This window comes from Phyllobates terribilis, unplaced genomic scaffold (genome assembly GCF_046119375.1).
Source record: "Phyllobates terribilis strain yellow unplaced genomic scaffold, ASM4611937v1 Scaffold_5__5_contigs__length_657084704, whole genome shotgun sequence".
NCBI lineage: Eukaryota > Metazoa > Chordata > Amphibia > Anura > Dendrobatidae > Phyllobates > Phyllobates terribilis.
The window spans coordinates 305029620-305057578 of NW_027362765.1; positions in this window are offsets into that span (position 1 = coordinate 305029620).

The following is a 27959-nucleotide window of genomic DNA, read 5'->3' on the forward strand; positions in this document are numbered from 1 at the left end:
AAGCATTTTTAAACGGCACCGGAATTCCTTGAGCAATGAAAGAGTTCCGAAGCATCTTTAAACTTCAGCGGTATTCCGAGAACAATGGAAGAGTTCCGTAGCATTTTTAACTTCAGCAGAATTCCGGGAACAATGTAAGAGTTCCGAAGAATTTTAAAACTTCAGCAGAATTCCGAGAACATTGGAAGAGATCGGAAGCATTTTTAAATATCAGCAGTATTCCGAGAACAATGGAAGAGTTCCGAAAGCATTTTTAAACTTCAGCGGAATTCCGAGAACAATGGAAGAGTTCAGAAGCATTTTTAAACTTCAGCGGAATTCCGAGAACAATGGAAGAGTTCCAGAGCATTTTTAAACTTCAGCGGAAATCCTAGAACAATGGAAGAGTTCTGAAGCATTTTTAAACTTCAGCAGAATTCCGAGAACAATGGAAGAGTTCCGAAGCATTTTTAAATGTCAGCGGAATTACGAGAACAATGGAAGAGTTTCGAAGCATGTTTACTCGTCAGCAGAATTCCGAGAACAATGGAAGAGTTCCGAAGAATTTTTAAACATCAGTGGAATTCCAAGAACAATGGAAGAGTTCCGAAGCATTTTTGAACGTCAGCGGAATTCCTTGAGCAATAAAAGAGTTCCGAAGCATTTTTAAACTTCAGCGGAATTCCGGGAGCAATGGAAGAGTTCGAAAGCATTTTTATACTTCAGGAGAATTCCGAGTACAATTGAAGAGATCGGAAGCATTTTTAAACGTCAGCAGAATTCCGAGAACAATGGAAGAGTACCGAAGCATTTTCAAACGTCAGCAGAATTCCGAGAACAATGGAAGAGTATCTAAGCATTTTTAAACTTCATCAGAATTCCTAGAACAATGGAAGAATTCCGAAGCATTTTTAAACTTCAGTGGAATTCCGAGAACAATGGAAGAGTTCCGAAGCATTTTTAAACATCAGCACAATTCCGAGAACAATGGAAGAGTTCCGAAGCATTTTAAAATGTCAGCGGATGTCCGAGAACAATGGAAGAGTTCCAAAGCATTTTTAAACGTCAGCAAAATTCCGAGAACAAAGGAAAAGTTCCGAAGCATTTTTAAACATTAGCGGAATTCTGAGAAAAATGGAAGAGTACCGTAGCATTTTTAAACTTCAGCAGAATTCCTGGAACAATGTAAGAGTAAAGAAGCATTTTTAAACTTCAGCAGAATTCCGGGAACAATGTAAGAGTAAAGAAGCATTTTTAAACTTCAGCTGAATTCCGAGAAAAATGGAAGAGATCGGAAGCATTTTTAAAGGTCAGCAGAATTCCGAGAACAATGGAAGAGTTCTGAAGCATTTTTAAACTTCAGCGGAATTCCGAGAACAATGTAAGAGTTCCGATGCATTTTTAAACTTCAGCGGAATTCAGAGAACAATAGAAGAGTTCCAAAGCATTTTTAAACTTCAGCAGAATTCCGAGAACAATCTCAAAGTTCCGAAGCATTTTTAAATGTCAGAGGAATTCTGAGATAAATGGAAGAGTTCCGAAGCATTTTTAAACGGCACCGGAATTCCTTGAGCAATGAAAGAGTTCCGAAGCATCTTTAAACTTCAGCGGTATTCCGAGAACAATGGAAGAGTTCCGTAGCATTTTTAACTTCAGCAGAATTCCGGGAACAATGTAAGAGTTCCGAAGCATTTTTAAACTTCAGTGGAATTCCGAGAACAATGGAAGAGTTCCGAAGCATTTTTAAACATCAGCACAATTCCGAGAACAATGGAAGAGTTCCGAAGCATTTTAAAATGTCAGCGGATGTCCGAGAACAATGGAAGAGTTCCAAAGCATTTTTAAACGTCAGCAAAATTCCGAGAACAATGGAAAAGTTCCGAAGCATTTTTAAACGTCAGCGGAATTCTGAGAAAAATGGAAGAGTTCCGAAGCATTTTTAAACTTCAGCAGAATTCCGGGAACAATGGAAGAGTACCGTAGCATTTTTAAACTTCAGCAGAATTCCGGGAACAATGTAAGAGTACCGAAGCATTTTTAAACTTCAGCGGAATTCCGAGAACAATGGAAGAGTTCCGAAGCATTTTTAAATATCAGCGGAATTCCGAGAACAATAGAAGAGTTGTGAAGCATTTTTAAGCGTCAGCGGAATTCCGAGAACAATGGAAGAGTTCCGAAGCATTTTTAAACATCACCGGAATTCCTTGAGCAATGAAAGAGTTCCGAAGTATCTTTAAACTTCAGCGGAATTCCGAGAACAATGGAAGAGTTCCGAAGAATTTTTAAACTTCAGCAGAATTCCAAGAAAAATGGAAGAGTTCCGAAGCATTTTGAAATGTCAGCAGAATTCCGAGAACAAGGGAGGAGATCGGAAGCATTTTTTAACGTCAACAGAATTCCGAGAACAATGGAAGAGTTCCAAAGCATTTTTAAACATCAGCGGAATTCCGAGAACAATGTAAGAGTTCCGAAGCATTTTTAATCTTCAGCGGAATTCCAAGAACAATGGAAGAGTTTCGAAGCATTTTTAAACTTCAGCGGAAATCCTAGAACAATGGAAGAGTTCAGAAACATTTTTAAACTTCAGCGGAATTCTGAGAAAAATGGAACAGTTATGTAGCATTTTTAAACGTCAGCAGAATTACGAGAACAATGGAAGAGTTCCGAAGCATTTTTAAACTTCAGCAGGTTCCGGGAACAATGGAAGAGTTCCGAAGCATTTTTAAACTTCAGCAGAATTGCGAGAACAATAGAAGAGTTCCGAAGCATTTTTAAACTTCAGCAGAATTGCGAGAACAATAGAAGAGTTCCAAAGCATGTTTAAACGGCACCGGAATTCCTTGAGCAATGAAAGAGTTCCGAAGCATCTTTAAACTTCAGCGGTATTCCGAGAACAATGGAAGAGTTCCGTAGCATTTTTAACTTCAGCAGAATTCCGGGAACAATGTAAGAGTTCCGAAGAATTTTAAAACTTCAGCAGAATTCCGAGAACATTGGAAGAGATCGGAAGCATTTTTAAATATCAGCAGTATTCCGAGAACAATGGAAGAGTTCCGAAAGCATTTTTAAACTTCAGCGGAATTCCGAGAACAATGGAAGAGTTCAGAAGCATTTTTAAACTTCAGCGGAATTCCGAGAACAATGGAAGAGTTCCAGAGCATTTTTAAACTTCAGCGGAAATCCTAGAACAATGGAAGAGTTCTGAAGCATTTTTAAACTTCAGCAGAATTCCGAGAACAATGGAAGAGTTCCGAAGCATTTTTAAATGTCAGCGGAATTACGAGAACAATGGAAGAGTTTCGAAGCATGTTTACTCGTCAGCAGAATTCCGAGAACAATGGAAGAGTTCCGAAGAATTTTTAAACATCAGTGGAATTCCAAGAACAATGGAAGAGTTCCGAAGCATTTTTGAACGTCAGCGGAATTCCTTGAGCAATAAAAGAGTTCCGAAGCATTTTTAAACTTCAGCGGAATTCCGGGAGCAATGGAAGAGTTCGAAAGCATTTTTATACTTCAGGAGAATTCCGAGTACAATTGAAGAGATCGGAAGCATTTTTAAACGTCAGCAGATTTCCGAGAACAATGGAAGAGTTCCGAAGCATTTTTAAATGTCAGCAGAATTCCGAGAACAATGGAAGAGTACCGAAGCATTTTCAAACGTCAGCAGAATTCCGAGAACAATGGAAGAGTATCTAAGCATTTTTAAACTTCATCAGAATTCCTAGAACAATGGAAGAATTCCGAAGCATTTTTAAACTTCAGTGGAATTCCGAGAACAATGGAAGAGTTCCGAAGCATTTTTAAACATCAGCACAATTCCGAGAACAATGGAAGAGTTCCGAAGCATTTTAAAATGTCAGCGGATGTCCGAGAACAATGGAAGAGTTCCAAAGCATTTTTAAACGTCAGCAAAATTCCGAGAACAATGGAAAAGTTCCGAAGCATTTTTAAACGTTAGCGGAATTCTGAGAAAAATGGAAGAGTACCGTAGCATTTTTAAACTTCAGCAGAATTCCTGGAACAATGTAAGAGTAAAGAAGCATTTTTAAACTTCAGCAGAATTCCGGGAACAATGTAAGAGTAAAGAAGCATTTTTAAACTTCAGCTGAATTCCGAGAAAAATGGAAGAGATCGGAAGCATTTTTAAAGGTCAGCAGAATTCCGAGAACAATGGAAGAGTTCTGAAGCATTTTTAAACTTCAGCGGAATTCCGAGAACAATGTAAGAGTTCCGATGCATTTTTAAACTTCAGCGGAATTCAGAGAACAATAGAAGAGTTCCAAAGCATTTTTAAACTTCAGCAGAATTCCGAGAACAATCTCAAAGTTCCGAAGCATTTTTAAATGTCAGAGGAATTCTGAGATAAATGGAAGAGTTCCGAAGCATTTTTAAACGGCACCGGAATTCCTTGAGCAATGAAAGAGTTCCGAAGCATCTTTAAACTTCAGCGGTATTCCGAGAACAATGGAAGAGTTCCGTAGCATTTTTAACTTCAGCAGAATTCCGGGAACAATGTAAGAGTTCCGAAGCATTTTTAAACTTCAGTGGAATTCCGAGAACAATGGAAGAGTTCCGAAGCATTTTTAAACATCAGCACAATTCCGAGAACAATGGAAGAGTTCCGAAGCATTTTAAAATGTCAGCGGATGTCCGAGAACAATGGAAGAGTTCCAAAGCATTTTTAAACGTCAGCAAAATTCCGAGAACAATGGAAAAGTTCCGAAGCATTTTTAAACGTCAGCGGAATTCTGAGAAAAATGGAAGAGTTCCGAAGCATTTTTAAACTTCAGCGGAATTCCGGGAACAATGGAAGAGTACCGTAGCATTTTTAAACTTCAGCAGAATTCCGGGAACAATGTAAGAGTACCGAAGCATTTTTAAACTTCAGCGGAATTCCGAGAACAATGGAAGAGTTCCGAAGCATTTTTAAATATCAGCGGAATTTCGAGAACAATAGAAGAGTTGTGAAGCATTTTTAAGCGTCAGCGGAATTCCGAGAACAATGGAAGAGTTCCGAAGCATTTTTAAACATCACCGGAATTCCTTGAGCAATGAAAGAGTTCCGAAGTATCTTTAAACTTCAGCGGAATTCCGAGAACAATGGAAGAGTTCCGAAGAATTTTTAAACTTCAGCAGAATTCCAAGAAAAATGGAAGAGTTCCGAAGCATTTTGAAATGTCAGCAGAATTCCGAGAACAAGGGAGGAGATCGGAAGCATTTTTTAACGTCAACAGAATTCCGAGAACAATGGAAGAGTTCCAAAGCATTTTTAAACATCAGCGGAATTCCGAGAACAATGTAAGAGTTCCGAAGCATTTTTAATCTTCAGCGGAATTCCAAGAACAATGGAAGAGTTTCGAAGCATTTTTAAACTTCAGCGGAAATCCTAGAACAATGGAAGAGTTCAGAAACATTTTTAAACTTCAGCGGAATTCTGAGAAAAATGGAACAGTTATGTAGCATTTTTAAACGTCAGCAGAATTACGAGAACAATGGAAGAGTTCCGAAGCATTTTTAAACTTCAGCAGGTTCCGGGAACAATGGAAGAGTTCCGAAGCATTTTTAAACTTCAGCGGAATTCCGAGAACAATGGAAGAGTTCCAGAGCATTTTTAAACTTCAGCGGAAATCCTAGAACAATGGAAGAGTTCTGAAGCATTTTTAAACTTCAGCAGAATTCCGAGAACAATGGAAGAGTTCCGAAGCATTTTTAATCTTCAGCGGAATTCCAAGAACAATGGAAGAGTACTGAAGCATTTTTAAACTTCAGAGGAAATCCTAGAATAATTTAAGAGTTCAGAAACATTTTTAAACTTCAGCGGAATTCTGAGAAAAATGGAAGAGTTATGTAGCATTTTTAAACGTCAGCGGAATTACGAGAACAATGGAAGAGTTCCAAAGAATTTTTAAACTTCAGCAGGTTCCGGGAATAATGGAAGAGTTCTGAAGCATTTTTAAACTTCAGCAGAATTGCGAGAACAATAGAAGAGTTCCGAAGCATTTTTAAACTTCAGCAGAAATTCTAGAACAATGGAAGAGTTCCGAAGCATTTTGAAATGTCAGCAGAATTCCGAGAACAAGGGAGGAGATCGGAAGCATTTTTTAACGTCAACAGAATTCCGAGAACAATGGAAGAGTTCCAAAGCATTTTTAAACATCAGCGGAATTCCGAGAACAATGTAAGAGTTCCGAAGCATTTTTAATCTTCAGCGGAATTCCAAGAACAATGGAAGAGTTCCGAAGCATTTATAAACTTCAGCGGAAATCCTAGAACAATGGAAGAGTTCAGAAACATTTTTAAACTTCAGCGGAATTCTGAGAAAAATGGAACAGTTATGTAGCATTTTTAAACGTCAGCGGAATTACGAGAACAATGGAAGAGTTCCGAAGCATTTTTAAACTTCAGCAGGTTCCAGGAACAATGGAAGAGTTCCGAAGCATTTTTAAACTTCAGCAGAATTCCGAGAACAATGGAAGAGATCGGAAGCACTTTTTAACGTCAACAGAATTCCGAGAACAATGGAAGAGTTCCGAAGCATTTTTAAACTTCAGCAGAATTGCGAGAACAATAGAAGAGTTCCGAAGCATTTTTAAACTTCAGCAGAAATCCTAGAACAATGGAAGAGTTCCGAAGAATTTTTAAACGTCAGCGGAATTACGAGAACAATGGAAGAGTTCTGAAGCACTTTTAAACTTCAGCGGAATTCCGAGAACAATGTACGAGTTCTGAAGCATTTTTAAACTTCAGCGGAATTCTGAGAACAATGGAAGAGTTCCGAAGCATTTTTAAACTTCATCGGAATTCCTAGAACAATGGAAGAGTTCCGAAGCATTTTTAAACTTCAACGGAATTCCGACAACAATGTAAGAGTTCCGAAGAATTCTTAAACATCACCGGAATTACGAGTACACTTGAAGAGTTCCGTAGCATTTTTAAACATCAGCGGAATTCCGAGAACAATCGAAAAGTACCGAAGCATTTTTAAACGTCAGCAGAATTCCGAGAACAATGGAAGATATCCGAAGCATTTTTAAATGTCAGCGGAATTCTGAGATAAATGGAAGAGTTCCGAAGCATTTTTAAACGTCACCGGAATTCCTTGAGCAATGAAAGAGTTCCGAAGTATCTTTAAACTTCAGCGGAATTCCGAGAACAATGGAAGAGTTCCAAAGCATTTTTAAACGTCAGTGGAATTCCGAGAAAAATGGAAGAGTTCCGAAGCATTTTTAAACTTCAGCAGGTTCCGGGAACAATGGAAGAGTTCTGAAGCATTTTTAAACTTCAGCAGAATTCCGAGAACAATGGAAGAGATCGGAAGCATTTTTTAACGTCAACAGAATTCCGAGAACAATGGAAGAGTTCCGAAGCATTTTTAAACGTCAGCGGAATTCCGAGAACAATGGAAGGGTTCCGACGCATTTTTAAACATCAGCGGAATTCAGAGAACAATGTAAGAGTTCTGAAGCACTTTTAAACTTCAGCGGAATTCCGAGAACAATGGAAGAGTTCCGACGCATTTTTAAACATCAGCGGAATTCAGAGAACAATGTAAGAGTTCTGAAGCACTTTTAAACTTCAGCGGAATTCCGAGAACAATGGAAGAGTTCCGAAGCATTTTTAAACTTCATCGGAATTCCTAGAACAATGGAAGGGTTCCGAAGCATTTTTAAACATCAGCGGAATTACGAGAACAATGGAAGGGTTCCGAAGCATTTTTAAACATCAGCGGAATTCAGAGAACAATGTAAGAGTTCTGAAGCATTTTTAAACTTCAGCAGAATTCCGAGAACAATGTAAGAGTTCCGAAGAATTTTTAAACATCACCGGAATTACGAGTACACTCGAAGAGTTCCGAAGCATTTTTAAACATCAGCGGAATTCCGAGAACAATCTCAAAGTACTGAAGCATTTTTAAACATCAGGGGAATTCTGAGAACAATAGAAGAGTTCCGAAGCATTTTTAAATGTCAGCGGAATTCTGAGATAAATGGAAGAGTTCCAAAGCATTTTTAAACGGCACCGGAATTCCTTGAGCAATGAAAGAGTTCCGAAGCATCTTTAAACTTCAGCGGTATTCCGAGAACAATGGAAGAGTTCCGTAGCATTTTTAACTTCAGCAGAATTCCGGGAACAATGTAAGAGTTCCGAAGAATTTTAAAACTTCAGCAGAATTCCGAGAACATTGGAAGAGATCGGAAGCATTTTTAAATATCAGCAGTATTCCGAGAACAATGGAAGAGTTCCGAAAGCATTTTTAAACTTCAGCGGAATTCCGAGAACAATGGAAGAGTTCAGAAGCATTTTTAAACTTCAGTGGAATTCCGAGAACAATGGAAGAGTTCCAGAGCATTTTTAAACTTCAGCGGAAATCCTAGAACAATGGAAGAGTTCTGAAGCATTTTTAAACTTCAGCAGAATTCCGAGAACAATGGAAGAGTTCCGAAGCATTTTTAAATGTCAGCGGAATTACGAGAACAATGGAAGAGTTTCGAAGCATGTTTACTCGTCAGCAGAATTCCGAGAACAATGGAAGAGTTCTGAAGAATTTTTAAACATCCGTGGAATTCCAAGAACAATGGAAGAGTTCCGAAGCATTTTTGAACGTCAGCGGAATTCCTTGAGCAATAAAAGAGTTCCGAAGCATTTTTAAACTTCAGCGGAATTCCGGGAGCAATGGAAGAGTTCGAAAGCATTTTTATACTTCAGGAGAATTCCGAGTACAATTGAAGAGATCGGAAGCATTTTTAAACGTCAGCAGATTTCCGAGAACAATGGAAGAGTTCCGAAGCATTTTTAAATGTCAGCAGAATTCCGAGAACAATGGAAGAGTACCGAAGCATTTTCAAACGTCAGCAGAATTCCGAGAACAATGGAAGAGTATCTAAGCATTTTTAAACTTCATCAGAATTCCTAGAACAATGGAAGAATTCCGAAGCATTTTTAAACTTCAGTGGAATTCCGAGAACAATGGAAGAGTTCCGAAGCATTTTTAAACATCAGCACAATTCCGAGAACAATGGAAGAGTTCCGAAGCATTTTAAAATGTCAGCGGATGTCCGAGAACAATGGAAGAGTTCCAAAGCATTTTTAAACGTCAGCAAAATTCCGAGAACAATGGAAAAGTTCCGAAGCATTTTTAAACGTTAGCGGAATTCTGAGAAAAATGGAAGAGTACCGTAGCATTTTTAAACTTCAGCAGAATTCCTGGAACAATGTAAGAGTAAAGAAGCATTTTTAAACTTCAGCAGAATTCCGGGAACAATGTAAGAGTAAAGAAGCATTTTTAAACTTCAGCTGAATTCCGAGAAAAATGGAAGAGATCGGAAGCATTTTTAAAGGTCAGCAGAATTCCGAGAACAATGGAAGAGTTCTGAAGCATTTTTAAACTTCAGCGGAATTCCGAGAACAATGTAAGAGTTCCGATGCATTTTTAAACTTCAGCGGAATTCAGAGAACAATAGAAGAGTTCCAAAGCATTTTTAAACTTCAGCAGAATTCCGAGAACAATCTCAAAGTTCCGAAGCATTTTTAAATGTCAGAGGAATTCTGAGATAAATGGAAGAGTTCCGAAGCATTTTTAAACGGCACCGGAATTCCTTGAGCAATGAAAGAGTTCCGAAGCATCTTTAAACTTCAGCGGTATTCCGAGAACAATGGAAGAGTTCCGTAGCATTTTTAACTTCAGCAGAATTCCGGGAACAATGTAAGAGTTCCGAAGCATTTTTAAACTTCAGTGGAATTCCGAGAACAATGGAAGAGTTCCGAAGCATTTTTAAACATCAGCACAATTCCGAGAACAATAAAAGAGTTCCGAAGCATTTTAAAATGTCAGCGGATGTCCGAGAACAATGGAAGAGTTCCAAAGCATTTTTAAACGTCAGCAAAATTCCGAGAACAATGGAAAAGTTCCGAAGCATTTTTAAACGTCAGCGGAATTCTGAGAAAAATGGAAGAGTTCCGAAGCATTTTTAAACTTCAGCGGAATTCCGGGAACAATGGAAGAGTACCGTAGCATTTTTAAACTTCAGCAGAATTCCGGGAACAATGTAAGAGTACCGAAGCATTTTTAAACTTCAGCGGAATTCCGAGAACAATGGAAGAGTTCCGAAGCATTTTTAAATATCAGCGGAATTCCGAGAACAATAGAAGAGTTGTGAAGCATTTTTAAGCGTCAGCGGAATTCCGAGAACAATGGAAGAGTTCCGAAGCATTTTTAAACATCACCGGAATTCCTTGAGCAATGAAAGAGTTCCGAAGTATCTTTAAACTTCAGCGGAATTCCGAGAACAATGGAAGAGTTCCGAAGAATTTTTAAATTTCAGCAGAATTCCAAGAAAAATGGAAGAGTTCCGAAGCATTTTGAAATGTCAGCAGAATTCCGAGAACAAGGGAGGAGATCGGAAGCATTTTTTAACGTCAACAGAATTCCGAGAACAATGGAAGAGTTCCAAAGCATTTTTAAACATCAGCGGAATTCCGAGAACAATGTAAGAGTTCCGAAGCATTTTTAATCTTCAGCGGAATTCCAAGAACAATGGAAGAGTTTCGAAGCATTTTTAAACTTCAGCGGAAATCCTAGAACAATGGAAGAGTTCAGAAACATTTTTAAACTTCAGCGGAATTCTGAGAAAAATGGAACAGTTATGTAGCATTTTTAAACGTCAGCAGAATTACGAGAACAATGGAAGAGTTCCGAAGCATTTTTAAACTTCAGCAGGTTCCGGGAACAATGGAAGAGTTCCGAAGCATTTTTAAACTTCAGCAGAATTCCGAGAACAATGGAAGAGATCGGAAGCATTTTTTAACGTCAACAGAATTCCGAGAACAATGGAAGAGTTCCGAAGCATTTTTAAACTTCAGCAGAATTGCGAGAACAATAGAAGAGTTCCGAAGCATTTTTAAACTTCAGCAGAATTGCGAGAACAATAGAAGAGTTCCAAAGCATTTTTAAACGGCACCGGAATTCCTTGAGCAATGAAAGAGTTCCGAAGCATCTTTAAACTTCAGCGGTATTCCGAGAACAATGGAAGAGTTCCGTAGCATTTTTAACTTCAGCAGAATTCCGGGAACAATGTAAGAGTTCCGAAGAATTTTAAAACTTCAGCAGAATTCCGAGAACATTGGAAGAGATCGGAAGCATTTTTAAATATCAGCAGTATTCCGAGAACAATGGAAGAGTTCCGAAAGCATTTTTAAACTTCAGCGGAATTCCGAGAACAATGGAAGAGTTCAGAAGCATTTTTAAACTTCAGCGGAATTCCGAGAACAATGGAAGAGTTCCAGAGCATTTTTAAACTTCAGCGGAAATCCTAGAACAATGGAAGAGTTCTGAAGCATTTTTAAACTTCAGCAGAATTCCGAGAACAATGGAAGAGTTCCGAAGCATTTTTAAATGTCAGCGGAATTACGAGAACAATGGAAGAGTTTCGAAGCATGTTTACTCGTCAGCAGAATTCCGAGAACAATGGAAGAGTTCCGAAGAATTTTTAAACATCAGTGGAATTCCAAGAACAATGGAAGAGTTCCGAAGCATTTTTGAACGTCAGCGGAATTCCTTGAGCAATAAAAGAGTTCCGAAGCATTTTTAAACTTCAGCGGAATTCCGGGAGCAATGGAAGAGTTCGAAAGCATTTTTATACTTCAGGAGAATTCCGAGTACAATTGAAGAGATCGGAAGCATTTTTAAACGTCAGCAGATTTCCGAGAACAATGGAAGAGTTCCGAAGCATTTTTAAATGTCAGCAGAATTCCGAGAACAATGGAAGAGTACCGAAGCATTTTCAAACGTCAGCAGAATTCCGAGAACAATGGAAGAGTATCTAAGCATTTTTAAACTTCATCAGAATTCCTAGAACAATGGAAGAATTCCGAAGCATTTTTAAACTTCAGTGGAATTCCGAGAACAATGGAAGAGTTCCGAAGCATTTTTAAACATCAGCACAATTCCGAGAACAATGGAAGAGTTCCGAAGCATTTTAAAATGTCAGCGGATGTCCGAGAACAATGGAAGAGTTCCAAAGCATTTTTAAACGTCAGCAAAATTCCGAGAACAATGGAAAAGTTCCGAAGCATTTTTAAACGTTAGCGGAATTCTGAGAAAAATGGAAGAGTACCGTAGCATTTTTAAACTTCAGCAGAATTCCTGGAACAATGTAAGAGTAAAGAAGCATTTTTAAACTTCAGCAGAATTCCGGGAACAATGTAAGAGTAAAGAAGCATTTTTAAACTTCAGCTGAATTCCGAGAAAAATGGAAGAGATCGGAAGCATTTTTAAAGGTCAGCAGAATTCCGAGAACAATGGAAGAGTTCTGAAGCATTTTTAAACTTCAGCGGAATTCCGAGAACAATGTAAGAGTTCCGATGCATTTTTAAACTTCAGCGGAATTCAGAGAACAATAGAAGAGTTCCAAAGCATTTTTAAACTTCAGCAGAATTCCGAGAACAATCTCAAAGTTCCGAAGCATTTTTAAATGTCAGAGGAATTCTGAGATAAATGGAAGAGTTCCGAAGCATTTTTAAACGGCACCGGAATTCCTTGAGCAATGAAAGAGTTCCGAAGCATCTTTAAACTTCAGCGGTATTCCGAGAACAATGGAAGAGTTCCGTAGCATTTTTAACTTCAGCAGAATTCCGGGAACAATGTAAGAGTTCCGAAGCATTTTTAAACTTCAGTGGAATTCCGAGAACAATGGAAGAGTTCCGAAGCATTTTTAAACATCAGCACAATTCCGAGAACAATGGAAGAGTTCCGAAGCATTTTAAAATGTCAGCGGATGTCCGAGAACAATGGAAGAGTTCCAAAGCATTTTTAAACGTCAGCAAAATTCCGAGAACAATGGAAAAGTTCCGAAGCATTTTTAAACGTCAGCGGAATTCTGAGAAAAATGGAAGAGTTCCGAAGCATTTTTAAACTTCAGCGGAATTCCGGGAACAATGGAAGAGTACCGTAGCATTTTTAAACTTCAGCAGAATTCCGGGAACAATGTAAGAGTACCGAAGCATTTTTAAACTTCAGCGGAATTCCGAGAACAATGGAAGAGTTCCGAAGCATTTTTAAATATCAGCGGAATTCCGAGAACAATAGAAGAGTTGTGAAGCATTTTTAAGCGTCAGCGGAATTCCGAGAACAATGGAAGAGTTCCGAAGCATTTTTAAACATCACCGGAATTCCTTGAGCAATGAAAGAGTTCCGAAGTATCTTTAAACTTCAGCGGAATTCCGAGAACAATGGAAGAGTTCCGAAGAATTTTTAAACTTCAGCAGAATTCCAAGAAAAATGGAAGAGTTCCGAAGCATTTTGAAATGTCAGCAGAATTCCGAGAACAAGGGAGGAGATCGGAAGCATTTTTTAACGTCAACAGAATTCCGAGAACAATGGAAGAGTTCCAAAGCATTTTTAAACATCAGCGGAATTCCGAGAACAATGTAAGAGTTCCGAAGCATTTTTAATCTTCAGCGGAATTCCAAGAACAATGGAAGAGTTTCGAAGCATTTTTAAACTTCAGCGGAAATCCTAGAACAATGGAAGAGTTCAGAAACATTTTTAAACTTCAGCCGAATTCTGAGAAAAATGGAACAGTTATGTAGCATTTTTAAACGTCAGCAGAATTACGAGAACAATGGAAGAGTTCCGAAGCATTTTTAAACTTCAGCAGGTTCCGGGAACAATGGAAGAGTTCCGAAGCATTTTTAAACTTCAGCAGAATTCCGAGAACAATGGAAGAGATCGGAAGCATTTTTTAACGTCAACAGAATTCCGAGAACAATGGAAGAGTTCCGAAGCATTTTTAAACTTCAGCAGAATTGCGAGAACAATAGAAGAGTTCCGAAGCATTTTTAAACTTCATCAGAAATCCTAGAACAATGGAAGAGTTCTGAAGAATTTTTAAACATCCGTGGAATTCCAAGAACAATGGAAGAGTTCCGAAGCATTTTTGAACGTCAGCGGAATTCCTTGAGCAATAAAAGAGTTCCGAAGCATTTTTAAACTTCAGCGGAATTCCGGGAGCAATGGAAGAGTTCGAAAGCATTTTTATACTTCAGGAGAATTCCGAGTACAATTGAAGAGATCGGAAGCATTTTTAAACGTCAGCAGATTTCCGAGAACAATGGAAGAGTTCCGAAGCATTTTTAAATGTCAGCAGAATTCCGAGAACAATGGAAGAGTACCGAAGCATTTTCAAACGTCAGCAGAATTCCGAGAACAATGGAAGAGTATCTAAGCATTTTTAAACTTCATCAGAATTCCTAGAACAATGGAAGAATTCCGAAGCATTTTTAAACTTCAGTGGAATTCCGAGAACAATGGAAGAGTTCCGAAGCATTTTTAAACATCAGCACAATTCCGAGAACAATGGAAGAGTTCCGAAGCATTTTAAAATGTCAGCGGATGTCCGAGAACAATGGAAGAGTTCCAAAGCATTTTTAAACGTCAGCAAAATTCCGAGAACAATGGAAAAGTTCCGAAGCATTTTTAAACGTTAGCGGAATTCTGAGAAAAATGGAAGAGTACCGTAGCATTTTTAAACTTCAGCAGAATTCCTGGAACAATGTAAGAGTAAAGAAGCATTTTTAAACTTCAGCAGAATTCCGGGAACAATGTAAGAGTAAAGAAGCATTTTTAAACTTCAGCTGAATTCCGAGAAAAATGGAAGAGATCGGAAGCATTTTTAAAGGTCAGCAGAATTCCGAGAACAATGGAAGAGTTCTGAAGCATTTTTAAACTTCAGCGGAATTCCGAGAACAATGTAAGAGTTCCGATGCATTTTTAAACTTCAGCGGAATTCAGAGAACAATAGAAGAGTTCCAAAGCATTTTTAAACTTCAGCAGAATTCCGAGAACAATCTCAAAGTTCCGAAGCATTTTTAAATGTCAGAGGAATTCTGAGATAAATGGAAGAGTTCCGAAGCATTTTTAAACGGCACCGGAATTCCTTGAGCAATGAAAGAGTTCCGAAGCATCTTTAAACTTCAGCGGTATTCCGAGAACAATGGAAGAGTTCCGTAGCATTTTTAACTTCAGCAGAATTCCGGGAACAATGTAAGAGTTCCGAAGCATTTTTAAACTTCAGTGGAATTCCGAGAACAATGGAAGAGTTCCGAAGCATTTTTAAACATCAGCACAATTCCGAGAACAATAAAAGAGTTCCGAAGCATTTTAAAATGTCAGCGGATGTCCGAGAACAATGGAAGAGTTCCAAAGCATTTTTAAACGTCAGCAAAATTCCGAGAACAATGGAAAAGTTCCGAAGCATTTTTAAACGTCAGCGGAATTCTGAGAAAAATGGAAGAGTTCCGAAGCATTTTTAAACTTCAGCGGAATTCCGGGAACAATGGAAGAGTACCGTAGCATTTTTAAACTTCAGCAGAATTCCGGGAACAATGTAAGAGTACCGAAGCATTTTTAAACTTCAGCGGAATTCCGAGAACAATGGAAGAGTTCCGAAGCATTTTTAAATATCAGCGGAATTCCGAGAACAATAGAAGAGTTGTGAAGCATTTTTAAGCGTCAGCGGAATTCCGAGAACAATGGAAGAGTTCCGAAGCATTTTTAAACATCACCGGAATTCCTTGAGCAATGAAAGAGTTCCGAAGTATCTTTAAACTTCAGCGGAATTCCGAGAACAATGGAAGAGTTCCGAAGAATTTTTAAATTTCAGCAGAATTCCAAGAAAAATGGAAGAGTTCCGAAGCATTTTGAAATGTCAGCAGAATTCCGAGAACAAGGGAGGAGATCGGAAGCATTTTTTAACGTCAACAGAATTCCGAGAACAATGGAAGAGTTCCAAAGCATTTTTAAACATCAGCGGAATTCCGAGAACAATGTAAGAGTTCCGAAGCATTTTTAATCTTCAGCGGAATTCCAAGAACAATGGAAGAGTTTCGAAGCATTTTTAAACTTCAGCGGAAATCCTAGAACAATGGAAGAGTTCAGAAACATTTTTAAACTTCAGCGGAATTCTGAGAAAAATGGAACAGTTATGTAGCATTTTTAAACGTCAGCAGAATTACGAGAACAATGGAAGAGTTCCGAAGCATTTTTAAACTTCAGCAGGTTCCGGGAACAATGGAAGAGTTCCGAAGCATTTTTAAACTTCAGCAGAATTCCGAGAACAATGGAAGAGATCGGAAGCATTTTTTAACGTCAACAGAATTCCGAGAACAATGGAAGAGTTCCGAAGCATTTTTAAACTTCAGCAGAATTGCGAGAACAATAGAAGAGTTCCGAAGCATTTTTAAACTTCAGCAGAATTGCGAGAACAATAGAAGAGTTCCAAAGCATTTTTAAACGGCACCGGAATTCCTTGAGCAATGAAAGAGTTCCGAAGCATCTTTAAACTTCAGCGGTATTCCGAGAACAATGGAAGAGTTCCGTAGCATTTTTAACTTCAGCAGAATTCCGGGAACAATGTAAGAGTTCCGAAGAATTTTAAAACTTCAGCAGAATTCCGAGAACATTGGAAGAGATCGGAAGCATTTTTAAATATCAGCAGTATTCCGAGAACAATGGAAGAGTTCCGAAAGCATTTTTAAACTTCAGCGGAATTCCGAGAACAATGGAAGAGTTCAGAAGCATTTTTAAACTTCAGCGGAATTCCGAGAACAATGGAAGAGTTCCAGAGCATTTTTAAACTTCAGCGGAAATCCTAGAACAATGGAAGAGTTCTGAAGCATTTTTAAACTTCAGCAGAATTCCGAGAACAATGGAAGAGTTCCGAAGCATTTTTAAATGTCAGCGGAATTACGAGAACAATGGAAGAGTTTCGAAGCATGTTTACTCGTCAGCAGAATTCCGAGAACAATGGAAGAGTTCCGAAGAATTTTTAAACATCAGTGGAATTCCAAGAACAATGGAAGAGTTCCGAAGCATTTTTGAACGTCAGCGGAATTCCTTGAGCAATAAAAGAGTTCCGAAGCATTTTTAAACTTCAGCGGAATTCCGGGAGCAATGGAAGAGTTCGAAAGCATTTTTATACTTCAGGAGAATTCCGAGTACAATTGAAGAGATCGGAAGCATTTTTAAACGTCAGCAGATTTCCGAGAACAATGGAAGAGTTCCGAAGCATTTTTAAATGTCAGCAGAATTCCGAGAACAATGGAAGAGTACCGAAGCATTTTCAAACGTCAGCAGAATTCCGAGAACAATGGAAGAGTATCTAAGCATTTTTAAACTTCATCAGAATTCCTAGAACAATGGAAGAATTCCGAAGCATTTTTAAACTTCAGTGGAATTCCGAGAACAATGGAAGAGTTCCGAAGCATTTTTAAACATCAGCACAATTCCGAGAACAATGGAAGAGTTCCGAAGCATTTTAAAATGTCAGCGGATGTCCGAGAACAATGGAAGAGTTCCAAAGCATTTTTAAACGTCAGCAAAATTCCGAGAACAATGGAAAAGTTCCGAAGCATTTTTAAACGTTAGCGGAATTCTGAGAAAAATGGAAGAGTACCGTAGCATTTTTAAACTTCAGCAGAATTCCTGGAACAATGTAAGAGTAAAGAAGCATTTTTAAACTTCAGCAGAATTCCGGGAACAATGTAAGAGTAAAGAAGCATTTTTAAACTTCAGCTGAATTCCGAGAAAAATGGAAGAGATCGGAAGCATTTTTAAAGGTCAGCAGAATTCCGAGAACAATGGAAGAGTTCTGAAGCATTTTTAAACTTCAGCGGAATTCCGAGAACAATGTAAGAGTTCCGATGCATTTTTAAACTTCAGCGGAATTCAGAGAACAATAGAAGAGTTCCAAAGCATTTTTAAACTTCAGCAGAATTCCGAGAACAATCTCAAAGTTCCGAAGCATTTTTAAATGTCAGAGGAATTCTGAGATAAATGGAAGAGTTCCGAAGCATTTTTAAACGGCACCGGAATTCCTTGAGCAATGAAAGAGTTCCGAAGCATCTTTAAACTTCAGCGGTATTCCGAGAACAATGGAAGAGTTCCGTAGCATTTTTAACTTCAGCAGAATTCCGGGAACAATGTAAGAGTTCCGAAGCATTTTTAAACTTCAGTGGAATTCCGAGAACAATGGAAGAGTTCCGAAGCATTTTTAAACATCAGCACAATTCCGAGAACAATGGAAGAGTTCCGAAGCATTTTAAAATGTCAGCGGATGTCCGAGAACAATGGAAGAGTTCCAAAGCATTTTTAAACGTCAGCAAAATTCCGAGAACAATGGAAAAGTTCCGAAGCATTTTTAAACGTCAGCGGAATTCTGAGAAAAATGGAAGAGTTCCGAAGCATTTTTAAACTTCAGCGGAATTCCGGGAACAATGGAAGAGTACCGTAGCATTTTTAAACTTCAGCAGAATTCCGGGAACAATGTAAGAGTACCGAAGCATTTTTAAACTTCAGCGGAATTCCGAGAACAATGGAAGAGTTCCGAAGCATTTTTAAATATCAGCGGAATTCCGAGAACAATAGAAGAGTTGTGAAGCATTTTTAAGCGTCAGCGGAATTCCGAGAACAATGGAAGAGTTCCGAAGCATTTTTAAACATCACCGGAATTCCTTGAGCAATGAAAGAGTTCCGAAGTATCTTTAAACTTCAGCGGAATTCCGAGAACAATGGAAGAGTTCCGAAGAATTTTTAAACTTCAGCAGAATTCCAAGAAAAATGGAAGAGTTCCGAAGCATTTTGAAATGTCAGCAGAATTCCGAGAACAAGGGAGGAGATCGGAAGCATTTTTTAACGTCAACAGAATTCCGAGAACAATGGAAGAGTTCCAAAGCATTTTTAAACATCAGCGGAATTCCGAGAACAATGTAAGAGTTCCGAAGCATTTTTAATCTTCAGCGGAATTCCAAGAACAATGGAAGAGTTTCGAAGCATTTTTAAACTTCAGCGGAAATCCTAGAACAATGGAAGAGTTCAGAAACATTTTTAAACTTCAGCCGAATTCTGAGAAAAATGGAACAGTTATGTAGCATTTTTAAACGTCAGCAGAATTACGAGAACAATGGAAGAGTTCCGAAGCATTTTTAAACTTCAGCAGGTTCCGGGAACAATGGAAGAGTTCCGAAGCATTTTTAAACTTCAGCAGAATTCCGAGAACAATGGAAGAGATCGGAAGCATTTTTTAACGTCAACAGAATTCCGAGAACAATGGAAGAGTTCCGAAGCATTTTTAAACTTCAGCAGAATTGCGAGAACAATAGAAGAGTTCCGAAGCATTTTTAAACTTCATCAGAAATCCTAGAACAATGGAAGAGTTCCGAAGCATTTTTAAACGTCAGCGGAATTCCGAGAACAATGGAAGGGTTCCGACGCATTTTTAAACATCAGCGGAATTCAGAGAACAATGTAAGAGTTCTGAAGCACTTTTAAACTTCAGCGGAATTCCGAGAACAATGGAAGAGTTCCGAAGCATTTTTAAACTTCATCGGAATTCCTAGAACAATGGAAGGGTTCCGAAGCATTTTTAAACATCAGCGGAATTACGAGAACAATGGAAGGGTTCCGAAGCATTTTTAAACATCAGCGGAATTCAGAGAACAATGTAAGAGTTCTGAAGCATTTTTAAACTTCAGCAGAATTCCGAGAACAATGTAAGAGTTCCGAAGAATTTTTAAACATCACCGGAATTACGAGTACACTCGAAGAGTTCCGAAGCATTTTTAAACATCAGCGGAATTCCGAGAACAATCTCAAAGTACTGAAGCATTTTTAAACATCAGGGGAATTCTGAGAACAATAGAAGAGTTCCGAAGCATTTTTAAATGTCAGCGGAATTCTGAGATAAATGGAAGAGTTCCAAAGCATTTTTAAACGGCACCGGAATTCCTTGAGCAATGAAAGAGTTCCGAAGCATCTTTAAACTTCAGCGGTATTCCGAGAACAATGGAAGAGTTCCGTAGCATTTTTAACTTCAGCAGAATTCCGGGAACAATGTAAGAGTTCCGAAGAATTTTAAAACTTCAGCAGAATTCCGAGAACATTGGAAGAGATCGGAAGCATTTTTAAATATCAGCAGTATTCCGAGAACAATGGAAGAGTTCCGAAAGCATTTTTAAACTTCAGCGGAATTCCGAGAACAATGGAAGAGTTCAGAAGCATTTTTAAACTTCAGTGGAATTCCGAGAACAATGGAAGAGTTCCAGAGCATTTTTAAACTTCAGCGGAAATCCTAGAACAATGGAAGAGTTCTGAAGCATTTTTAAACTTCAGCAGAATTCCGAGAACAATGGAAGAGTTCCGAAGCATTTTTAAATGTCAGCGGAATTACGAGAACAATGGAAGAGTTTCGAAGCATGTTTACTCGTCAGCAGAATTCCGAGAACAATGGAAGAGTTCTGAAGAATTTTTAAACATCCGTGGAATTCCAAGAACAATGGAAGAGTTCCGAAGCATTTTTGAACGTCAGCGGAATTCCTTGAGCAATAAAAGAGTTCCGAAGCATTTTTAAACTTCAGCGGAATTCCGGGAGCAATGGAAGAGTTCGAAAGCATTTTTATACTTCAGGAGAATTCCGAGTACAATTGAAGAGATCGGAAGCATTTTTAAACGTCAGCAGATTTCCGAGAACAATGGAAGAGTTCCGAAGCATTTTTAAATGTCAGCAGAATTCCGAGAACAATGGAAGAGTACCGAAGCATTTTCAAACGTCAGCAGAATTCCGAGAACAATGGAAGAGTATCTAAGCATTTTTAAACTTCATCAGAATTCCTAGAACAATGGAAGAATTCCGAAGCATTTTTAAACTTCAGTGGAATTCCGAGAACAATGGAAGAGTTCCGAAGCATTTTTAAACATCAGCACAATTCCGAGAACAATGGAAGAGTTCCGAAGCATTTTAAAATGTCAGCGGATGTCCGAGAACAATGGAAGAGTTCCAAAGCATTTTTAAACGTCAGCAAAATTCCGAGAACAATGGAAAAGTTCCGAAGCATTTTTAAACGTTAGCGGAATTCTGAGAAAAATGGAAGAGTACCGTAGCATTTTTAAACTTCAGCAGAATTCCTGGAACAATGTAAGAGTAAAGAAGCATTTTTAAACTTCAGCAGAATTCCGGGAACAATGTAAGAGTAAAGAAGCATTTTTAAACTTCAGCTGAATTCCGAGAAAAATGGAAGAGATCGGAAGCATTTTTAAAGGTCAGCAGAATTCCGAGAACAATGGAAGAGTTCTGAAGCATTTTTAAACTTCAGCGGAATTCCGAGAACAATGTAAGAGTTCCGATGCATTTTTAAACTTCAGCGGAATTCAGAGAACAATAGAAGAGTTCCAAAGCATTTTTAAACTTCAGCAGAATTCCGAGAACAATCTCAAAGTTCCGAAGCATTTTTAAATGTCAGAGGAATTCTGAGATAAATGGAAGAGTTCCGAAGCATTTTTAAACGGCACCGGAATTCCTTGAGCAATGAAAGAGTTCCGAAGCATCTTTAAACTTCAGCGGTATTCCGAGAACAATGGAAGAGTTCCGTAGCATTTTTAACTTCAGCAGAATTCCGGGAACAATGGAAGAGTACCGTAGCATTTTTAAACTTCAGCAGAATTCCGGGAACAATGTAAGAGTACCGAAGCATTTTTAAACTTCAGCGGAATTCCGAGAACAATGGAAGAGTTCCGAAGCATTTTTAAATATCAGCGGAATTCCGAGAACAATAGAAGAGTTGTGAAGCATTTTTAAGCGTCAGCGGAATTCCGAGAACAATGGAAGAGTTCCGAAGCATTTTTAAACATCACCGGAATTCCTTGAGCAATGAAAGAGTTCCGAAGTATCTTTAAACTTCAGCGGAATTCCGAGAACAATGGAAGAGTTCCGAAGAATTTTTAAACTTCAGCAGAATTCCAAGAAAAATGGAAGAGTTCCGAAGCATTTTGAAATGTCAGCAGAATTCCGAGAACAAGGGAGGAGATCGGAAGCATTTTTTAACGTCAACAGAATTCCGAGAACAATGGAAGAGTTCCAAAGCATTTTTAAACATCAGCGGAATTCCGAGAACAATGTAAGAGTTCCGAAGCATTTTTAATCTTCAGCGGAATTCCAAGAGCAATGGAAGAGTTTCGAAGCATTTTTAAACTTCAGCGGAAATCCTAGAACAATGGAAGAGTTCAGAAACATTTTTAAACTTCAGCCGAATTCTGAGAAAAATGGAACAGTTATGTAGCATTTTTAAACGTCAGCAGAATTACGAGAACAATGGAAGAGTTCCGAAGCATTTTTAAACTTCAGCAGGTTCCGGGAACAATGGAAGAGTTCCGAAGCATTTTTAAACTTCAGCAGAATTCCGAGAACAATGGAAGAGATCGGAAGCATTTTTTAACGTCAACAGAATTCCGAGAACAATGGAAGAGTTCCGAAGCATTTTTAAACTTCAGCAGAATTGCGAGAACAATAGAAGAGTTCCGAAGCATTTTTAAACTTCATCAGAAATCCTAGAACAATGGAAGAGTTCCGAAGCATTTTTAAACGTCAGCGGAATTCCGAGAACAATGGAAGGGTTCCGACGCATTTTTAAACATCAGCGGAATTCAGAGAACAATGTAAGAGTTCTGAAGCACTTTTAAACTTCAGCGGAATTCCGAGAACAATGGAAGAGTTCCGAAGCATTTTTAAACTTCATCGGAATTCCTAGAACAATGGAAGGGTTCCGAAGCATTTTTAAACATCAGCGGAATTACGAGAACAATGGAAGGGTTCCGAAGCATTTTTAAACATCAGCGGAATTCAGAGAACAATGTAAGAGTTCTGAAGCATTTTTAAACTTCAGCAGAATTCCGAGAACAATGTAAGAGTTCCGAAGAATTTTTAAACATCACCGGAATTACGAGTACACTCGTAGAGTTCCGAAGCATTTTTAAACATCAGCGGAATTCCGAGAACAATCTCAAAGTACTGAAGCATTTTTAAACATCAGGGGAATTCTGAGAACAATAGAAGAGTTCCGAAGCATTTTTAAATGTCAGCGGAATTCTGAGATAAATGGAAGAGTTCCAAAGCATTTTTAAACGGCACCGGAATTCCTTGAGCAATGAAAGAGTTCCGAAGCATCTTTAAACTTCAGCGGTATTCCGAGAACAATGGAAGAGTTCCGTAGCATTTTTAACTTCAGCAGAATTCCGGGAACAATGTAAGAGTTCCGAAGAATTTTAAAACTTCAGCAGAATTCCGAGAACATTGGAAGAGATCGGAAGCATTTTTAAATATCAGCAGTATTCCGAGAACAATGGAAGAGTTCCGAAAGCATTTTTAAACTTCAGCGGAATTCCGAGAACAATGGAAGAGTTCAGAAGCATTTTTAAACTTCAGTGGAATTCCGAGAACAATGGAAGAGTTCCAGAGCATTTTTAAACTTCAGCGGAAATCCTAGAACAATGGAAGAGTTCTGAAGCATTTTTAAACTTCAGCAGAATTCCGAGAACAATGGAAGAGTTCCGAAGCATTTTTAAATGTCAGCGGAATTACGAGAACAATGGAAGAGTTTCGAAGCATGTTTACTCGTCAGCAGAATTCCGAGAACAATGGAAGAGTTCTGAAGAATTTTTAAACATCCGTGGAATTCCAAGAACAATGGAAGAGTTCCGAAGCATTTTTGAACGTCAGCGGAATTCCTTGAGCAATAAAAGAGTTCCGAAGCATTTTTAAACTTCAGCGGAATTCCGGGAGCAATGGAAGAGTTCGAAAGCATTTTTATACTTCAGGAGAATTCCGAGTACAATTGAAGAGATCGGAAGCATTTTTAAACGTCAGCAGATTTCCGAGAACAATGGAAGAGTTCCGAAGCATTTTTAAATGTCAGCAGAATTCCGAGAACAATGGAAGAGTACCGAAGCATTTTCAAACGTCAGCAGAATTCCGAGAACAATGGAAGAGTATCTAAGCATTTTTAAACTTCATCAGAATTCCTAGAACAATGGAAGAATTCCGAAGCATTTTTAAACTTCAGTGGAATTCCGAGAACAATGGAAGAGTTCCGAAGCATTTTTAAACATCAGCACAATTCCGAGAACAATGGAAGAGTTCCGAAGCATTTTAAAATGTCAGCGGATGTCCGAGAACAATGGAAGAGTTCCAAAGCATTTTTAAACGTCAGCAAAATTCCGAGAACAATGGAAAAGTTCCGAAGCATTTTTAAACGTTAGCGGAATTCTGAGAAAAATGGAAGAGTACCGTAGCATTTTTAAACTTCAGCAGAATTCCTGGAACAATGTAAGAGTAAAGAAGCATTTTTAAACTTCAGCAGAATTCCGGGAACAATGTAAGAGTAAAGAAGCATTTTTAAACTTCAGCTGAATTCCGAGAAAAATGGAAGAGATCGGAAGCATTTTTAAAGGTCAGCAGAATTCCGAGAACAATGGAAGAGTTCTGAAGCATTTTTAAACTTCAGCGGAATTCCGAGAACAATGTAAGAGTTCCGATGCATTTTTAAACTTCAGCGGAATTCAGAGAACAATAGAAGAGTTCCAAAGCATTTTTAAACTTCAGCAGAATTCCGAGAACAATCTCAAAGTTCCGAAGCATTTTTAAATGTCAGAGGAATTCTGAGATAAATGGAAGAGTTCCGAAGCATTTTTAAACGGCACCGGAATTCCTTGAGCAATGAAAGAGTTCCGAAGCATCTTTAAACTTCAGCGGTATTCCGAGAACAATGGAAGAGTTCCGTAGCATTTTTAACTTCAGCAGAATTCCGGGAACAATGTAAGAGTTCCGAAGCATTTTTAAACTTCAGTGGAATTCCGAGAACAATGGAAGAGTTCCGAAGCATTTTTAAACATCAGCACAATTCCGAGAACAATAAAAGAGTTCCGAAGCATTTTAAAATGTCAGCGGATGTCCGAGAACAATGGAAGAGTTCCAAAGCATTTTTAAACGTCAGCAAAATTCCGAGAACAATGGAAAAGTTCCGAAGCATTTTTAAACGTCAGCGGAATTCTGAGAAAAATGGAAGAGTTCCGAAGCATTTTTAAACTTCAGCGGAATTCCGGGAACAATGGAAGAGTACCGTAGCATTTTTAAACTTCAGCAGAATTCCGGGAACAATGTAAGAGTACCGAAGCATTTTTAAACTTCAGCGGAATTCCGAGAACAATGGAAGAGTTCCGAAGCATTTTTAAATATCAGCGGAATTCCGAGAACAATAGAAGAGTTGTGAAGCATTTTTAAGCGTCAGCGGAATTCCGAGAACAATGGAAGAGTTCCGAAGCATTTTTAAACATCACCGGAATTCCTTGAGCAATGAAAGAGTTCCGAAGTATCTTTAAACTTCAGCGGAATTCCGAGAACAATGGAAGAGTTCCGAAGAATTTTTAAATTTCAGCAGAATTCCAAGAAAAATGGAAGAGTTCCGAAGCATTTTGAAATGTCAGCAGAATTCCGAGAACAAGGGAGGAGATCGGAAGCATTTTTTAACGTCAACAGAATTCCGAGAACAATGGAAGAGTTCCAAAGCATTTTTAAACATCAGCGGAATTCCGAGAACAATGTAAGAGTTCCGAAGCATTTTTAATCTTCAGCGGAATTCCAAGAACAATGGAAGAGTTTCGAAGCATTTTTAAACTTCAGCGGAAATCCTAGAACAATGGAAGAGTTCAGAAACATTTTTAAACTTCAGCGGAATTCTGAGAAAAATGGAACAGTTATGTAGCATTTTTAAACGTCAGCAGAATTACGAGAACAATGGAAGAGTTCCGAAGCATTTTTAAACTTCAGCAGGTTCCGGGAACAATGGAAGAGTTCCGAAGCATTTTTAAACTTCAGCAGAATTCCGAGAACAATGGAAGAGATCGGAAGCATTTTTTAACGTCAACAGAATTCCGAGAACAATGGAAGAGTTCCGAAGCATTTTTAAACTTCAGCAGAATTGCGAGAACAATAGAAGAGTTCCGAAGCATTTTTAAACTTCAGCAGAATTGCGAGAACAATAGAAGAGTTCCAAAGCATTTTTAAACGGCACCGGAATTCCTTGAGCAATGAAAGAGTTCCGAAGCATCTTTAAACTTCAGCGGTATTCCGAGAACAATGGAAGAGTTCCGTAGCATTTTTAACTTCAGCAGAATTCCGGGAACAATGTAAGAGTTCCGAAGAATTTTAAAACTTCAGCAGAATTCCGAGAACATTGGAAGAGATCGGAAGCATTTTTAAATATCAGCAGTATTCCGAGAACAATGGAAGAGTTCCGAAAGCATTTTTAAACTTCAGCGGAATTCCGAGAACAATGGAAGAGTTCAGAAGCATTTTTAAACTTCAGCGGAATTCCGAGAACAATGGAAGAGTTCCAGAGCATTTTTAAACTTCAGCGGAAATCCTAGAACAATGGAAGAGTTCTGAAGCATTTTTAAACTTCAGCAGAATTCCGAGAACAATGGAAGAGTTCCGAAGCATTTTTAAATGTCAGCGGAATTACGAGAACAATGGAAGAGTTTCGAAGCATGTTTACTCGTCAGCAGAATTCCGAGAACAATGGAAGAGTTCCGAAGAATTTTTAAACATCAGTGGAATTCCAAGAACAATGGAAGAGTTCCGAAGCATTTTTGAACGTCAGCGGAATTCCTTGAGCAATAAAAGAGTTCCGAAGCATTTTTAAACTTCAGCGGAATTCCGGGAGCAATGAAAGAGTTCGAAAGCATTTTTATACTTCAGGAGAATTCCGAGTACAATTGAAGAGATCGGAAGCATTTTTAAACGTCAGCAGATTTCCGAGAACAATGGAAGAGTTCCGAAGCATTTTTAAATGTCAGCAGAATTCCGAGAACAATGGAAGAGTACCGAAGCATTTTCAAACGTCAGCAGAATTCCGAGAACAATGGAAGAGTATCTAAGCATTTTTAAACTTCATCAGAATTCCTAGAACAATGGAAGAATTCCGAAGCATTTTTAAACTTCAGTGGAATTCCGAGAACAATGGAAGAGTTCCGAAGCATTTTTAAACATCAGCACAATTCCGAGAACAATGGAAGAGTTCCGAAGCATTTTAAAATGTCAGCGGATGTCCGAGAACAATGGAAGAGTTCCAAAGCATTTTTAAACGTCAGCAAAATTCCGAGAACAATGGAAAAGTTCCGAAGCATTTTTAAACGTTAGCGGAATTCTGAGAAAAATGGAAGAGTACCGTAGCATTTTTAAACTTCAGCAGAATTCCTGGAACAATGTAAGAGTAAAGAAGCATTTTTAAACTTCAGCAGAATTCCGGGAACAATGTAAGAGTAAAGAAGCATTTTTAAACTTCAGCTGAATTCCGAGAAAAATGGAAGAGATCGGAAGCATTTTTAAAGGTCAGCAGAATTCCGAGAACAATGGAAGAGTTCTGAAGCATTTTTAAACTTCAGCGGAATTCCGAGAACAATGTAAGAGTTCCGATGCATTTTTAAACTTCAGCGGAATTCAGAGAACAATAGAAGAGTTCCAAAGCATTTTTAAACTTCAGCAGAATTCCGAGAACAATCTCAAAGTTCCGAAGCATTTTTAAATGTCAGAGGAATTCTGAGATAAATGGAAGAGTTCCGAAGCATTTTTAAACGGCACCGGAATTCCTTGAGCAATGAAAGAGTTCCGAAGCATCTTTAAACTTCAGCGGTATTCCGAGAACAATGGAAGAGTTCCGTAGCATTTTTAACTTCAGCAGAATTCCGGGAACAATGTAAGAGTTCCGAAGCATTTTTAAACTTCAGTGGAATTCCGAGAACAATGGAAGAGTTCCGAAGCATTTTTAAACATCAGCACAATTCCGAGAACAATGGAAGAGTTCCGAAGCATTTTAAAATGTCAGCGGATGTCCGAGAACAATGGAAGAGTTCCAAAGCATTTTTAAACGTCAGCAAAATTCCGAGAACAATGGAAAAGTTCCGAAGCATTTTTAAACGTCAGCGGAATTCTGAGAAAAATGGAAGAGTTCCGAAGCATTTTTAAACTTCAGCGGAATTCCGGGAACAATGGAAGAGTACCGTAGCATTTTTAAACTTCAGCAGAATTCCGGGAACAATGTAAGAGTACCGAAGCATTTTTAAACTTCAGCGGAATTCCGAGAACAATGGAAGAGTTCCG